Genomic DNA, 16292 nt, shown 5'->3' on the forward strand with positions numbered 1-16292 from the left:
AAAAATAAAGAAACCAAAAGTTAGTTCTTTGAAAAGAACAATAAAACATAAACCCCAAGCCAGGTGATACATTAAGTAAGGAAAAAACGTACTATCACTAAAAGTAGAAATCAATGATGGGACATGACTAGTGATCACGGGGACATTAAAACAGTCATACAGCTATATTACAAACTCTAGGTTCATACATTCCACAACTTAGATAAAATGGACTAATATCTCAAAAACCACAAACTACTATAGCTCAGCTAAGATAAAACAGATGACCTGAATAGTCCAGTAATATATTCATCTCCAGAGTCACCAGAAAGGAACACAATATTGCTGACACCATCATTTTAGCCTTATGAAACCCTAAGCAGAGAACCAGCGAAGCCACATTGTTCTTGGCCTTCTGACCCACAAAAACTGTGCAACAATAAATGGGTGTTTTTTAAGCAACTAAGTTGTTGGTAATTTGTTAAAATGGTACTAGAAAATAATAGAAGAGACATACCATATTCATGAACTGAGAAACTCAACATAGAGAAGTCAATTTTCTCCAAGATGGCCTACAGATTTAGTAATTCCAATCAAAATCCCAGAAAGATTTTTTTCTAGTTATAGAGAAACTGATTCTGATATTTATATGAAAATAGAAAGCCCTAAGACATTGAGAAAAGTTTTGAAAAAGAAGACTAAAGTTGGAGGAATCATACAAGAAACAACTCAATTTTAAAACGTTGAAGGCATAAAGAAACACTTTACCAAAACGGGTATGTAAAAGTCAAATAAACACATGAAGAGTCATTCAAAGTCATTAGCCATCAGGGAAATGCAAATTAAAACCACAGGGAGATACTACAATACACCTTTCGGAATGACTAAAATTAAAAAATAAATCCTGACAATACCAAGTGATGAAGGGGATGCAAAGCAATTGGAACTCTCATACTGGTGGAATATGAAATGTCCATACACCCTCTCTGGAAAACAGCTTAACAGTTTCTTAACGAAGTTAAACATAAACTTGCCATATCACCCAGTGATCTCACTCTTAGATACTTGTCCAAGGGAAATGAAAACTTACTTTCATACAAAAAGCTATACCTGCATGTTTTAGAAGCCCTATTATTAATTGCCTAAAGCTGGAAACAATTCAATTGTCATTCCACAGTGAATGGATCAACAAATTCTGTGGCATCCAAAGAAATAGAATAATACTCAGCAATACTAAGCAGTGAGCATTATATATGTTGATATAATAACTTGGATGAATCTCAAAGGCATTGTGCTGAATTAAATAAACCAACCTTAATAGGATGCCTATTGTATGATTTCATTTAAATAACACTCTCAAAAAGACAGAAATGGAGTGACTGAGAACAGATCAAGGGGTTAGGGATAATGGGAGAGAGTATGACTGCAAAAGCAGGGCACATGAGAGTTGTTTGGGGAAACAGAACAGTTTTGTATCCTGTTTGTCACAGTGGTTACTTGATTGGATACACGAGTTAATATTCACAGAGCTGTACTCCCAAAAAAGTTAATGTTACAGTGCATTAATTAGAAATACATTTTAAGTGGTATGATTCTTCTTTTTAAAAACTCAACAACTGATTTATGAAGCCTTTTCAACAGTTTAAAGAAAGGTGTTTTAACCTAAATATGGTTTCTCTTTTCAACATTTACTTTGAAAATAACGCAGTCTTGTCATTAAGCACTGAATATTCCAGAAATGCCTAGCAGTGGAGGCACATGGAGAGATCAATGAAATGCCCCAACTTTCAGCTTACCAAGCCAGTACTGCTAACCTTTACTGATATAACAGCAGAGTCAAAGTTCATCAGAAACCATTAGCACACTCCTCTTAGATATTGCCTTCTCCCTTTTTAGGAAACAGCTTCAAAGTGCTCAGCACTCTGAGAGGACATATATACATAATATGCCACCTGCCATCTTTAGAACCTTGGAATAGAATGTGAGCAGATTGATTCCCTTTGGTGCTTTAATATTTCGAATAGCAACATGCTCCATGGAGTGAGGGAAGAAATATCATCATGAAGTCCTGTCCCTCACAAGGGAGAACTAGAACTGGGTTTTCAGTGAGAGGAAGGTGAAAGAGCAATTTAAAAAGAGCACTGAACTTGAAGTTCCTAGTTTGCTCGACTGTGTGATATTGGAGAGCCTGAGAGAAGAGGTGAGGAATATTCACACTGACCTCTTAGGAAGATTTGTAACCAGCTCACTGTCTTGACGGTTAATTCAAGACTGATGTGCTAGGGGTTCATGGATCCTTCTAAACAAGGTAAGGAATTGTTCCATTATACCCTCTTTCCAGAGGACAATTGATGATTAAGTAATTCTCTACTCAGGGACACTGAGGCTGGGGAATGATAGAAACTAATACAACTACCTCACCATTGGTTGAGAGGAAAGTCTTAATAATTGCTGTAAAGTGCTTAGCACTGTCCAGGAACATAAACTGCCCTCAGCAAATGCTGTTTATCATCAACTATTATTAAGGGAGGTAACAGATGTGAAATAATTGAGGAACTATGGAATAGTAGACAATGTGAGCTACCATTAATATTATTTACAAAAAAAAGAGCCCAAATTACGTGGTTCAAGTTGACCATGGAGTATTGAACAAAACTTGCCATGTCCTACACTTTGTGTGCACTAGATCCAAGTTTAGTGCTCTATTTTCAAAATATTTCAAAGAAGGTAGTTTTAGTTGTCAAGTCTGGCCTTGACAAATTACAGAAAAGCCAAGATTATTGTGATAGGCTCTATGATGAAATTGGAAATTGGAAATTGGAAAAATCATGGCTCAGGAGGTTTCCCTTCTCTAGGCCCCATATCCTCATTTTTAAAATGGCAGTAAAAATCCCTGTCCTGACTATCTCATAGGGCAGATGGAGAGGATCAAAGGATGTGACAGGTAAAAACATGTATATAAAATGCTACATATTATAACAGTTGGTGTTTATTATGAAATAAGCTAAAGTTTTTGCTTGGTTTTGTTTAAATTTGGAAGAAACTGAAGGGGTAGAGAACTTAGAAGTTGATAAGGAAATATTTTATAAATTGCTTAATTTAAATCAGAAAATGAATTACCTTTGAGATACTAAAGGGAGGGGCAAGAGTGAGGCTTCTAGGGCCAGCTAATGTTCTAGTTCTTAGGTGATGACTACATGACGATGCCTATGTAAACAAAATGAAAAAGTTGAATACAATATTTATTTACTGTCAATATGCTGTGCTTCTGTAAAAAATGTGGAAAAACTTTTTTGTTGGTTAAAGCATATTTAAGAAAACAGGAAGAGGTTACAGAAAGATACAGAACTAACAGAAGATAGATAGGCAGACAGACAGACAGACAGACAGATAGATAGATAGATAGATAGATAGATAGATAGATAGATAGATAGGGCTCTATCTATATATAATTTTAAACCAAGAAAGCAGACTAAATCCAACACAGATGTGACAGGGAACTTCAAGGCTGAAAGGAGGAGTAATTTACGATGAGACCATCGGACATTACTTTTAATTCACTCAGCAAATATGTATCAAGCTCTGGACAGTCTGGAGGAGGAAGGAGAGAAACTGTACCCTTCCTCAGGAAGCTTGCAATTTGGAGGTATTCAAACCACATACTTTTAATTATAACAATGAAAAAACATTAGACAAATCCAAAAGAGGAATATTCTACAAAACAACTGGTGTGTAAATTTCAAAAGTATCAAGGTAGGAAGTTAATGAAAATGGAAAGACTATTGCAGGCTGAAGGAAGCAAAGCAAAAGAGCTAAATGCAATGCCTGATCGTGAAACGAATCTTTTGGCTATAAAAACATGTTTGGGGTTATGGATCAGGAAAAAAAAAAATGCTCTTTCTACTGTACTGTAACTTCTTCTGTAAAATTGAGATTATGTAAGTTTCTCTTATCATCCAACCCTCCCCTGACACAGCACAGAGAACACTGCCACAGCAGAGGCATTTCAAAGCATGTGAGAGTAGGGAGTAGAGAAGGAAGCAGAGAGGAGGGAGGAAGGAGCACATCACTTGGGCAATGTGACGCCATTTGAAGTTCAAATAGGGAATTAGGTGAAATTATCACCACCACAGGCACAAAACAGACATATCACCTGTGGACTAAGATCCAGTCACCTCCAGGTTAGGAAATTAATTACTTTTCCCAGCACAGAAAAGTTTCCTAGCCATCTGAGGTTTTCTCCCCTTAAATTTCACTTAACGACATTGCCACTAATAACCTCTCTAATTCAAAAGGATGGTCTGAAGATCACGATCCTGTCTGTGAGACTCTCGAGAGAAAGGCATTTTCTACAAGCTGTTAGAAAGGCCAGAAGTAACAAAACTGTGGCTGAGTTTTCATGGATTTCTCTATAAAACCTGTAATTCCCTAGCTTCTGAATCTACAGCCTCAAATTTCATTCAAATCAATGTATTTATTGAGCCCCTATTTTATACACTTTAATAGAAGTTGTGCAATATACAGAAATAAAAACACTGTTCATTTGTTCATTTAATCAAGGATCTCACAGGTAGGGAGCAAAGGTAGACACACACACACACACACACACACACACACACACACACACACACACAAAACAACAAGAAGGCAAATGGCCAAGTAGGATACAATTCCTCCAAAATCTGAAATGAAAATCATCATGTCCTGTGCTGAGCAATCTGCAAAAGGACCACGTGGCCAAAAAATAAGTTTGAAAAGTCACATATCACATATCTCTTGGAGATTCACAATACACACTGGCATTTTAAATGCTTGGGGTAATCTGCCAAGTAAATACTGTGGTCAGCTTGGCTTAACACAACATTAACCATTTTGAGATAGCCAGATATAAAGGGCCCCCAGGAGAACCTTCGACTGGTCTACACACTGGTTGAACGGGGTAGAGTCACGAAAGTTTGCACCATTCGCAGGCAGGAGGAGCCTGGTCTCTCCTGTTCCTGGGTGGTAACCAGGGATTCAATCTGTGAGGTGGGAAGCCTGCTAGCAGGACTCGCACTTTGCTGAGAGTCTGTTTCTTTTTTTTTTTTCTTTTCGCCCAATAAATTCCATTTTTCTTACCCTTCTGTATGTCTGTGAGCCTAATCTTTCCTGGTTGTGTGACAAGAACCTGAAGGAGAAAGTCCTATAACATCTTTGGTGCCCAGAACATGGGTTTGAGAAAGGGTTAGTGAGATGCAAACCAAGAAATCTCTTTCCCTCTCATTTCTAAACCTTTTCATCCTCAGACTCCTGAGGGCAGGGGAAACTGTGCCCCCACAACTGTCACTACCAGGGGTTAGGAAAGATGGCCTCAGTACAACCTAGCCTTTCCATGGCCTTTTCCTTCTTTCTTCCGGATGGACAGGCAAACAATAGCTCCCCCTTTCCCCCTCCCTTCTCACCTGGGGCTGGGGAATGCCAGGCATCCAAGGTATCTTCCCCTCCCTGGCCAAGGGGTTCAATCCCATTGGACAGCAATTAAGTTTCTCTCCCCGGTGGAGGGACACATTTGCATAAGAATAAGAGGTTCTTCCGCAGGCATTTAATTTTTTTTCTTTCCTTTTCTCCATCAGGTCAGGAGTTGACTTTTAAGCATGGTTGTTGTTTATTTATTAATTTTTTGTTGGTTTTTTCCCTTTAAGAAGACATTTAACTAGGCTAGGAATGATAAGGATCAATGTTTATATTCTCTGTAAAGTTTTAATTATGAGAAAGGATTTGTGAGGTTGGTCTTAAGCTGTAGCCAACATGGTGTGCTTTACAGTCTTTCTGTACGGTCTGTAAAATATTTTGTTGCAGGCCTCTATCTTATTTTATGTCCCTGGGGCCGTGGCATGTAACCCCATGGCAAGGCTTTGTTTAGATTAGCCATGGCCCAGATTCAATCCTGGCTTAGGAAATGAGTCCTTTCGGGTTTGATATCTGTATGAGCTTTTGTTATTTGTTGATTCCCTTCCCCTCCACAAACTGCACTCGATTTTCCTTTCTCTGAGCCTTTAGTAAAATCTGAAAGCCAGAAATATTGGCCACTTGTCGAGTAATAAGGGAGTTAAAAGGATTTTCTTAAGGAATGGTCAGCTTAATTAAAAGTGGATATCCAAGTTATAGTTATATTTAAAAGATCTTTATGTTTTCCTTTTCTTGGACCTTGTTTTTCTGGAAAAAGTGTTTTGTTTTTTTCTAAGTCAACTAAATTATTTTTCTCCATTTTGCCTCACCACTTTTAACACCTGCATGAGAGGGGAGAGACCTCTGTTTTTCTCATGGAATCCCCAAAATTAAAAGCACCCAGAGGCTAATAATCCAAATATGAGATTGCCAAATGAAGGAGCTTGTGGGGAATGGGTTTTTTTCTGCATGTCTGTGTAGTCATATACATGTTTTGTTTGTGATGTCTATAAAAAGAGCTCTAATTAATTGTCCTAAAGGAAGATAAGTACTTGGAGCAAATGTTTTTAAAAGGGAAGACAAAAGCTGTGGTACCTTTCAGTTCACATGACTTTAATCTTTAGAGAAATGTCAATTCTTGCCTGGGATTAAAGAATTATTTTAAATTAGGTAAGATAAAGCTAAAAGTTCAAACAAGAAGTAGATCTTGCAAAAATTCCCTGTGTGAACATGTTGACTAAATTCAAACAATTATTATATGGTTTTTCTGTAAATTGAGGATTGAAATAAAAGCACAACAAGGTACTCTTAAGGCACTAATTTGTTCTTTAGCAAAATTTGTAAAGGGCTATACAAGGTTTTTTTTCTTGTTAAATTTCTGAGTCATCATTTTTATAAAATAATTTATCATAATCTGGAATTCTATTTCAGAACATCAAATGTTTTAAACCTCTAACATATTTATCAGGCTTCCTAAAGTCAAACTTTAGTTACAAAATTGTCTTTCCTGACACCTGGCTTTTTGGATACTTCAAAGGGTCACTGGAGTGTCCAGAAAAGAAAGGTAAAAGGATTATTTAACATGTTTAGGTACTTTGGCTTGCCAAAATGATGTTCAATCTTCTTTAGGAATTATTTTGGTGAATAATGCTAATATATGTTCCAAAATTGTATGGGATTTCTAAAATTCTAATGTCTGAGTATATGCTATCAATCATAACAAGCTTGTTATGTTAAGTTATTGTAAACCACAGAGATAACCAAACTTTGTCAATTGTGTTTCTAACTGTAACTACCCTGGACATTTTGTTATTCACAGTCAATTGTTGAATTGTTTTAATCCTTTTCCAAAGATTGTTTACAATGAGCTATAAAACTTTGACAGGGGCTCTCAAATACAGGTTTATGATAACTTTGCAGATTGTAACAATGGAATAAAAGAAAAATGTACAGGACTCATAAAGAGCTGAAGTGTTCACAAATATCAAGCAAAACAAGAACTAAACAGATTGAACTGAGAAAACTGAAACAATATTTTAAATTTTTACTTGGAATATTGCTGATCCTTGTTCGTTTTTCAGAGTCAAGGAAACTTACTTTGAACTATTTACAGCCTTTAATAATTGAATAAGGTATCTTCCTGTGAAGAAAATTTGGAGCCTATTTGTTTCTCTCTCTGGTTCCTCTAGAATTTGGAAGTTATCTGTGAGTATTTTTAATTTACGGCAATATACTTGTTTGCATCAGTAAAATAAGCATCCATTTTTATTTTGCAACAGGACACAATTGCAGAAACTGTTTGTTTTACCAAGGGTTTGACTGAAGGGTATGCTCCACTTTAAGGAGTCAAGCTCGACTTGCAGAGCCAATGAAAGCCCCTGGAGAAAAAACTGGCTTCATACCCTTGTCTATGCAGTCCTTGTATAGGGTTCCTGACCTGTGGTCAGAAGCAAATGTCGCTTTCTAACAAGCCCAGGAGCTCCATGTTCATCTTGGGACCTTAACAGGAGAGGATCACCCAACTCACAGGTATTTGAAGATACAAACCCATGGCTAGGCTCAGCTTTAAAAAGTCTGATCCGAGATTCCTTGTGGAACAGAGTTCCACCAAAGCCAATCAAAAAGGTGTATGTAGAAATAGTTATTCTTGCTGTACTTTATGCAAATAATCAGGCCAAGCATAAGACTAAAGTCTATTTTGTAAACAAATCAGTCCTACCACGTTGTTTTTTTTTTTTTAAGCAAAAATAAGGACTGAAGAGAAATTATGTTTCAAAACTTACCATACCTTTGTCATTAAATGCTAAACTCATTAGTTGTTTTTAAGTTTTTGCCTACATTTTAGACTAATCCTACTTGTTCCTGTGAACCAACCAGCAATCTCCGGCTGCAGCTCAGAAAGAGCAAACAGGATGGGTAATGTAGAAATCTGGATCGATATTCTAGTTCTGAGCAATAATACTGCAAATCCTGCCAGGTGATGGGAATAAATAGTATATCCATCACACGGAGGTTTCCTTTTTGGGAAAGTAAGACCAAGGGAGCTAACCAAAGCCAAGAACCATTCACCCAAATCTTAGCAAGCATAACTACAACCACCAGTTATCTGGAAATGTCACAAGATATCATCTTCTCTGCCTTCTTGGAGGAGGACTCAATGCCACAGCTTTACCTCAGCATTTGGCTTATGTGAAGGAGTCCATGCAATTCCCCATGAGACACATTATTGTTCCAAACTCAATTTCAACCTTCAGGTCAAAGCCCTAGGAAAGACAACTGGATCTAAGGGATCCAGAGGCCAATGATAACAGAGGTTAAAAGGCGCAGTTGAGGTGTGAATGTCTAATTCCTGCCGATTAAGCCAGGACTCAAGTAACCCTAATTTCAACAAGTATGCCTTACCTTTCATGGATAAAGGTCATGCAAGTATCTATGGCACAAATGAGGTCTAGGGAACTCCAAGGCTACCGACAGTAGGGGGAATAGAGGCATAGGTGAGAGAAGATCATTCCTACTCTCCAAGGCCTCCCTGTTTCATGGGTGCCTGCTTTGGCACCCTTGGGTAGCACGTGCCAAGGCTGCCGGGACTCAGAGATGCAAGGATGGAAGAGGGAAAGAGGACATTCTTTCTTCTCTCCCTCACGCACCCCAGGTATTTGCTAGGAAGAGAAGGGAACCAGGGATGCCTGCTCCCCTCTTTCTAGATGAGTAGCCATCCATCTTCACTCTGTACCCCTTTCAAATGCATCCTGAACGCCTGGAACTCCTTTGAAGAAAACATCTTCTTTTTTCCTTTCTCCTCCTCTGTCCTCTCTTCGCTGATAGGTAATTGTGTCTGCATACTACAAAACACTCCCCTTGGATGCAGCCTCCAAACTGGGAAAAGTTAATTTCCCAAACCTTAAACCGGTTGGCTTAGTGTTGGGCTCAGGAGAAGGCAACCCAGAAGCCTGACAGGCCGGTAAAAGGGTAAAAGTTGTTTTACCAATCAGGCTTTTGGCCTCTCTCTGCCTGTGCAAACTGGTAAAAGGCCTTGGGATTTTTGAGCTGTCCTCACCCCCCACTTGTTTCATTTTAATACATGTTTTCTAATAACCAGTCTGTCTCTTCTCACATTCAGGCCATCAAACTCCAAACACTCTTGCAACCGGAGCCTTGGATGATGAGCCCTTCTGCCAGGGACGCTTACATAGGCCTCTGAGGGAGCTCTGGCTGTCATTTTCCCAAAACAGCACCCCCTGTCAGCAGGAAGCAGTTAAGATTGGTCTTCATCCTTATCCTTATTCTAATGGCAGCTAGATGTACTTCTTTCAGGGAGAATGAGACAGTCAAGTATAAAGGGATCCCTGGAGAACCTCCGACCAGCCTGTGCACAGTGGAGCTACAGAGGTTCACACTGTTTGCAAGAGGGAGGAGCCTGGTTCCTCCTGTTCCTGGGTGGTAACCAGGGATTCAATCTGTGAGGCAAGAAGCCTCCCAACAGGACTCTTGCTTTGTTGAGAGTCCCTGTTTCCCTTTTTTTCCTTTTTGCCAAATAAATCCCATTTTTCTCACCCTTCTACGTGTCTGTGAGCCTAATCTTTCCTGGTCGTGTGACAAGAACCCTAAGGAGATGTCAGGCCTCTGAGCCCAAGCCAAGCCATCGCATCCCCTGTGACTTGCACGTATACGCCCAGATGGCCTGAAGTAACTGAAGAATCACAAAAGAAGTGCAGATGCCCTGCCTCTCCTGCCTTAACCGATGACATTCCACCACAAAAGAAGTGAAAATGACTGGTCCTTGCCTTAAGCGATGATATTATCTTGTGAAATTCCTTTTCCTGGCTCATCCTGGCTCAAAAAGCTCCCCCAATGAGCACCTTGTGACCCCCACTCCTGCCTGCCAGAGACCCCCCTTTGACAGTAATTTTCCTTTACCTACCCAAATCCTATAAAACGGCCCCACCCTGATCTCCCTTCACTGACTCTCTTTTTGGACTCAGCCTGTCTGCACCCAGGTGGAATAAACAGCCATGCTGCTCACACAAAGCCTGTTTGGTGGTCTCTTCACACGGACGCGCATGACAGGAGAATGTTCCACAACAATTTGACCATGAACCTCTTTTTATGCAATACACCTATGAAAGTCTCAGTGAAAATACTGCCATAGTGAAAACTCTAATTGCAGAAGGGGGAGCCCAAGTCATAATTCCCAAATCAATCCTCAATCCACAAGATATACATGTTTTTTAAAACTCCACTTGAGACCAAATTGTCTATCACTGAAAGGAAATAAGTCTTAACTTTCCCACAGCCTAATTCAAGACTCGGGTCCCTTCTGCAGCTTCTCCAGAGTCTCTCTTATCTTGCCTTTACCTAAAAATAAACTATTCTTTTTCTAAAAACTCTCAGTAGCTATCTACACCTGTCTTAGCGACCTGAGAAATTTCTGCCCTGATCTGTTTTGTTTAGATTTTTTTCTTACCACTCTTTTTTTAACTGGGAATCTAAGTTTGTGTCCACAGTGTATAGTCCAATTTTGTTATGCAATAAACACATATAAATACAAGGCAACTTCTGGGTAGTAGGAAGAACACTTCTCTAGGACACAGCCAATCTGTGTTCTAGTTAGCTGTTCATTACTTTTTAACTGCATGGCCTCGGATAATGTACTTAACCCCTCTGAACCCTGGAATCCTTATCAATAAAATAAGGATTACCTCATAGGATGACATAAGGATCACAATAGATCATGTTTATGATAAAGCTTAATAAATTGTGAAGTATGATACAAATATGAGATGTTGATACTTTTATTTTACATATGGATTCACAGGCACACTGCATTCTCTAGTCAGGCCATACGTCATCCTAAGGACGGAATATTCTCAAAAGGTTGGTTGAAACAGATGTCACTGTAAGTTCTGTGACAGCCATCAAGATCCACTGCCTATGAAATGAACCTATCTTCAGAAATTAGACTTGAATGGATCCAAGCCATCTTTGGCCTCACAATACAGTCAATTGTCCCTTCACAGAGTACTTCCTAGTATCATTCCCCCAATTCTTTCAGAAAAATGATTGACTCAATGGAAAGCATCCAGCAGATGAGGGTCTCGGTTCCCCTCCTGTTCAGGTACCCAGAAACCTCAGACAGGCCCCCTTACTCCGTCAGACCCTGCAGCACCCAGGGGCTCCTCATTCTCCATTACACAGAGAAATGGGCAGGACGAGTCCTCTTTCCTAGTTCTGATTCTGGCATTAACAAGTGCTATAACATTGGCCATGTACTTTATTGTCCCTATGCCTCAGTTTCCACAACTAGTGTTATTAGGAAGAGTTAAAGTCAAGAGTTAAATCAGAACATTCACAGCAGACTTACAGTGCACCAGGCCAACACTTCACCACCTGGGAGAAAGCACAGAGGCTTCAGTACAGCCTTTACCTTCAGGTATTCTCAGTCTATAGGAGAAAACGGCCTATTAGGCATCCTCACTGCTCTAATCCCCAGTCTTGTCCCTGAAACACAAAGATAATATTCCAAGTCTTCCTGGGAACTCATATAAGCCAAAAAAGTAAGCCCTAAAGAAGTATCATGTTTCTGTATCTAAAGTGTTAAAGAAAATCCCCTTATGAACTAACACTGAGGAGGTCTGTGTGAGTCTGTGTCCCTGTTGAGAAAATTCTATGGCTTCTTTCACTAATTTTTGGGCACCAGGATCATCCTGACAGATGGCAATGCGCACCCACCAGTCCCGTAGTCTGGGCTGTGACCTCAGTCCACCAGATCACACTGGATGGGGGGAAGGGGTGGAGGACTATGGCCAGAGTTCTTTTCATATGCATTGACATTTGGTGACTTTATTGAAAATAAAGTAACACCATGCAATTTCCCTTTCATCAGAATGAGAATGAGCTGGAATTTTATAGTGCTATTATCTACTGATCCATAAACCACTAAAGACTCAAGTAACCCTAATTTCAACAAGTATGCCTTATCTTTACCATACAGCTACTTACAAAAAACAGAACACTGGCCTCGCTCACAGAGAGGTGCTCAAGCAGTGCTTAATGTGAGGTTTTAAAATGCTTTGACAAGCATATTGAGCAGGAATGCAGAACATACACTAAAAAAGTATTGACAGAGGACAAGGGGGGCATTTTGTGGCTGCATCACAAGCTTTCAAGGGGCAATTTTCCCAATGCAAAGCTATTTCATGTAACTGGATACCTATTATGTGGGGCACTTATGCTAAATGTTAACAGATGACACAGATTTTCATTGCCCCAGACATCCAGGAACTCACAACCTATAGAAATCTCCAATTTGCCTATGGCTCATTGTAACCTCATAGTTTAAAAGCCTATTATTTTAATTACCAATTCCTGGCTCTGCCCCCGTGGTACCTATGAAATCTTGGGCCAGTTACTTAATCTCTTTGTGACTTACTTCTCCTGCCTGCAAAGTGGGGAGAATAATAATATCTACTTCCTAGGATTGCTGAGGGGATTATATGCGTTAACATATATAAAATACCTAAAAGTGTATTTGCTCTTATTATTTCTCTAACTCTACAAAGCTATTTAGCTGTGTTTGCTCATGCTATTATTAAGTATACAAATCAGTCCAAGCAACATGCCAGCATGCTGTGGGGAAGGAATTACTTGCATGTCAATGTGGTAGAGAGTACTTGTGGGGAGAGAAAAGGGGTTTAGACTGAGGAGTGAGGGTGGAAAGATTCCTTGGAGCTGCCACTGCAGCTGGTCTCTGAAGACAGGTAGCATATTCTGTGATGCAGCCATGCATAAGGAAGACAGGCTCTTCGGGGAAAATTAAAACAAAACAAGCCATACCTTTTCCCACTGATCTATAGAACAGAAAGGAAAACTTAACTGAAGAAAATTCAAATCAGATGAATATTCTCTTGCAGGTTTGAAGTCCCTTAAAATCTTGGGCTAAGAACAGCAACAGGAAATAGGAATTTTATTCTGCACATCATTTCAAGGATGTACCCTGCATGGAGTTGCTCATCATACTAATGGATAGTTACTACATTCTGTGTTAGGTGATTGCAGGCATTAATAGGTCATCATCCAAGCAATGGGGCCAGGAAAAGTATGTTCCATTATGACTACACAGGGAATGAAAGCCATTTCCATCAGCACAAAAATTATGTTAAAACACTCTGTCATTCACAAAGTTTTTTTTTTTTTTTTTTCACACATTTATACATTAAAACTTCACAACCTCGTAGGGATTCACACATACATGCATACCCTAGCAGGGATTTCACACATATATACATTTCATCTCACAACCTAAAGAGATCTCTGGATCCTCAAGCTGCCAGGAGTTTGTCATTTAATTTCAATCCCATTTTACAGAAGAACTATAGCTTCATGGATACTAAATAGTGAAGCCAGTGTTCAAACTCAAATGCCTTGACACAAAATCTCATAATATTTCCATTGTATGTTCTTGTCATTGCCTTAAAAGTTCGTGTTAGAGATAAGGAGCCACTGCAACACAATTTTCTACTGGAATCTGAATGTCTATCTTCTGCTTAGCAACAATCTCAGCATTTGTCATGTCCTACAGAAAATCCCATGTTGCTTCATGTCATTGATCTGTAGCTGTCTCCAATAAAAGGACCTGAATGCCTGCTGTGGCCCTGGGAATTTTAAATAAGAAGTCAATGAGAGATGCTGGGAAGTGGTTCTGTAATTGACAAGGGGCAGATAAAAACCTTGGTGGAATAATAATCATATCAATATGCTGGCTACATGAATGATCCTGCAGTGAATTACAACAGGGTACTTCAACTCCAAAGCCTAGGGTGGCAGATCTGCATAATTAATCTCCCTCTGCAATAACCCTGCAGGGTCAGCAACGTCGGCATTCTACAGCTGAAATTAATGTCTTATTATTTCAGTCTGCTTTGGTGTTTCTTCAGATTCAGGAAAATAATATCAGATGTAGCAGCTCTGTTAACACAGACAGGGTTTTAAAGGATCTCCAGGCTATGAAAATATATTCACGTAAATCCTGGTGGGTATATAGAGGATGGATACAATGTATAGTCCTAATAAATGTACCTACTTAATTTGAGTCTCCTGATATTTTCAAATTTCCTTCTTAAATTAACTTAGACCCTCTGAAGGCCAAATATTGATCCACATCGTTCAGCTTAGGGTTTTACAGAATGATCTTGAAAAGCTATATTTCAGTAATTCACCCTCAGTTTAGAGAAACATTAGATTATTAATACTAGGTGAAATAGGTTCAAAAGTTATCTTTTTCCACAGGACTTCTTTCAGGGCCTTTCAGGATGCTAATGCATGTTGTGAAACGAAATTACTTAGTAATAATATACAGTGTTTCTCAAACCTAGTTGACTTTAGTAATTCTTGTTTAGTAACATCTCCAAGCATCAGGATCCTTGCCACAGTTTAGAAATGCTGAGTGAAGTTCTTTCAGAAAAAAAAGGGTGGAGATGGAGTTTGACTGTGTAAGTCCCCACAAACAGTGATCAAGCTTTGAGGAATTCCTATAAATTCTCTCACTGGGTGTATTACTCCTACTGGAGGTAGTTTTAGAGTAAGGGTCATGAATTTTTATTGGGAAAAAAGTAGGAAATTCAAATCACTTTTCCAATTTGCTAAACCATTCCTGTGGCAAGCTGATGGAGGAACAATGGCATAATGATGAGCTAAAATGAGATGTAAGACATGCTGGTGGATTTAAGTATGATAATGCTATGCTCCACCAGTGTGGCTAATTGGAGTTGATTATAATTTCACTACTTCCAGAATTTTGGATTCTTAAAGACTGTTGCCAAATCAGAACATAAGACACCACACAGAAAAAGTCAGAAAACAGAGGGGAGCCTTTATTTTTCCAATGATAAAAGGAGTAAGCACCTGTGAGACCCAGCAAATAACCCTTTCACCCGTGTGACCTTAATGTTAGAAAAATTAAAAGTGCTATTATTTTTAATTGTTCTGCTGTTTCTGAAAAAGGGAAGAAAATGTATGTATTTATTAAGGTGACCCAAATACTAAGAGTTTTTGCATGTAAATATTCTTTCCATTCTCTAATATATAAAAAACAGACTGAAATCTCCTCTAAATCCAAAGGAAGAGATATTTACCACACTGCAAACAAGAAGGCTGTAAAAGCCTCAGGTAAGGGTTGGGTGCCATGGGAACACCTGTAAAGGCTGACTGATGACAAAGACCAAAGCAATTTTCTCACACATCATATCCTAGTGCTACTTCCCTGATGTCCTTCACTGACATTCTGGATCCTCCACCATCTGGCAGCGCAGCAAACTCTCTTTCTAACCCTTTGCTGTACCACTACTTCTCATATAGCAAGCACTCCCACCACAGGTACAAATACAGATATTGCTACAGATAACCCCATGCCTTCCCCTTTACTCATTTCTTCTGCCTGGCATGCCCTTCATTACCCTCTCCACGTGTACAAATACCACCTGTCCTTCAGGACATATTTCCGAAACCAGTTCTTTCATGAAACCTCCCTGCTTCCCTCTGTCAGACGTAATTTCTCCCTTCTCCCTAAAATGTTAGCTATGCTTCCCATATAGTCTCAGTAATGTACTTTGCTATCTGGTACTATTAATTAAGTGTGTATGTCTTCTCTCTTAAGACCTTTGCCGAGAGCGTCCACTTCTGATTCATTTTTGGCTCCCAGGGTCTAGCATGAAGCCCGGCATATAGAAAACGCTTTGGATTTTTGATTGAACGATTACGTTCTTCTAAACAGAGTGATTCTACAGGCTATTTCTCAATCCAGGAAAATACTATAATTCCTTTATGCATTTTCTGCCCCTTCAGTCTCTCAACATTCATTTCTTTCTCAGACCATCATAGGTGGGGGTGAC

General features: G+C 39.2%; 1 protein-coding gene and 1 long non-coding RNA gene across 5 annotated transcripts in view; one reads left to right on the forward strand and one right to left on the reverse strand.

Moving 5' to 3' along the window:
- The window catches only part of IL1RAP (interleukin 1 receptor accessory protein), a 144816-nt gene that overhangs the window by 99559 nt on the left and 28965 nt on the right, over nt 1–16292 (reverse strand). The gene's annotated exons all lie outside the window — the stretch shown is intronic.
- Nucleotides 1812–9963, forward strand: LOC141409763 (uncharacterized). The gene is made up of 2 exons (XR_012431780.1): nt 1812–2287; nt 7488–9963. It is a non-coding gene; the product is annotated as an uncharacterized lncRNA (long non-coding RNA).

This window comes from Macaca fascicularis, chromosome 2 (genome assembly GCF_037993035.2).
Source record: "Macaca fascicularis isolate 582-1 chromosome 2, T2T-MFA8v1.1".
Classification (NCBI taxonomy): Eukaryota; Metazoa; Chordata; class Mammalia; order Primates; family Cercopithecidae; genus Macaca; species Macaca fascicularis.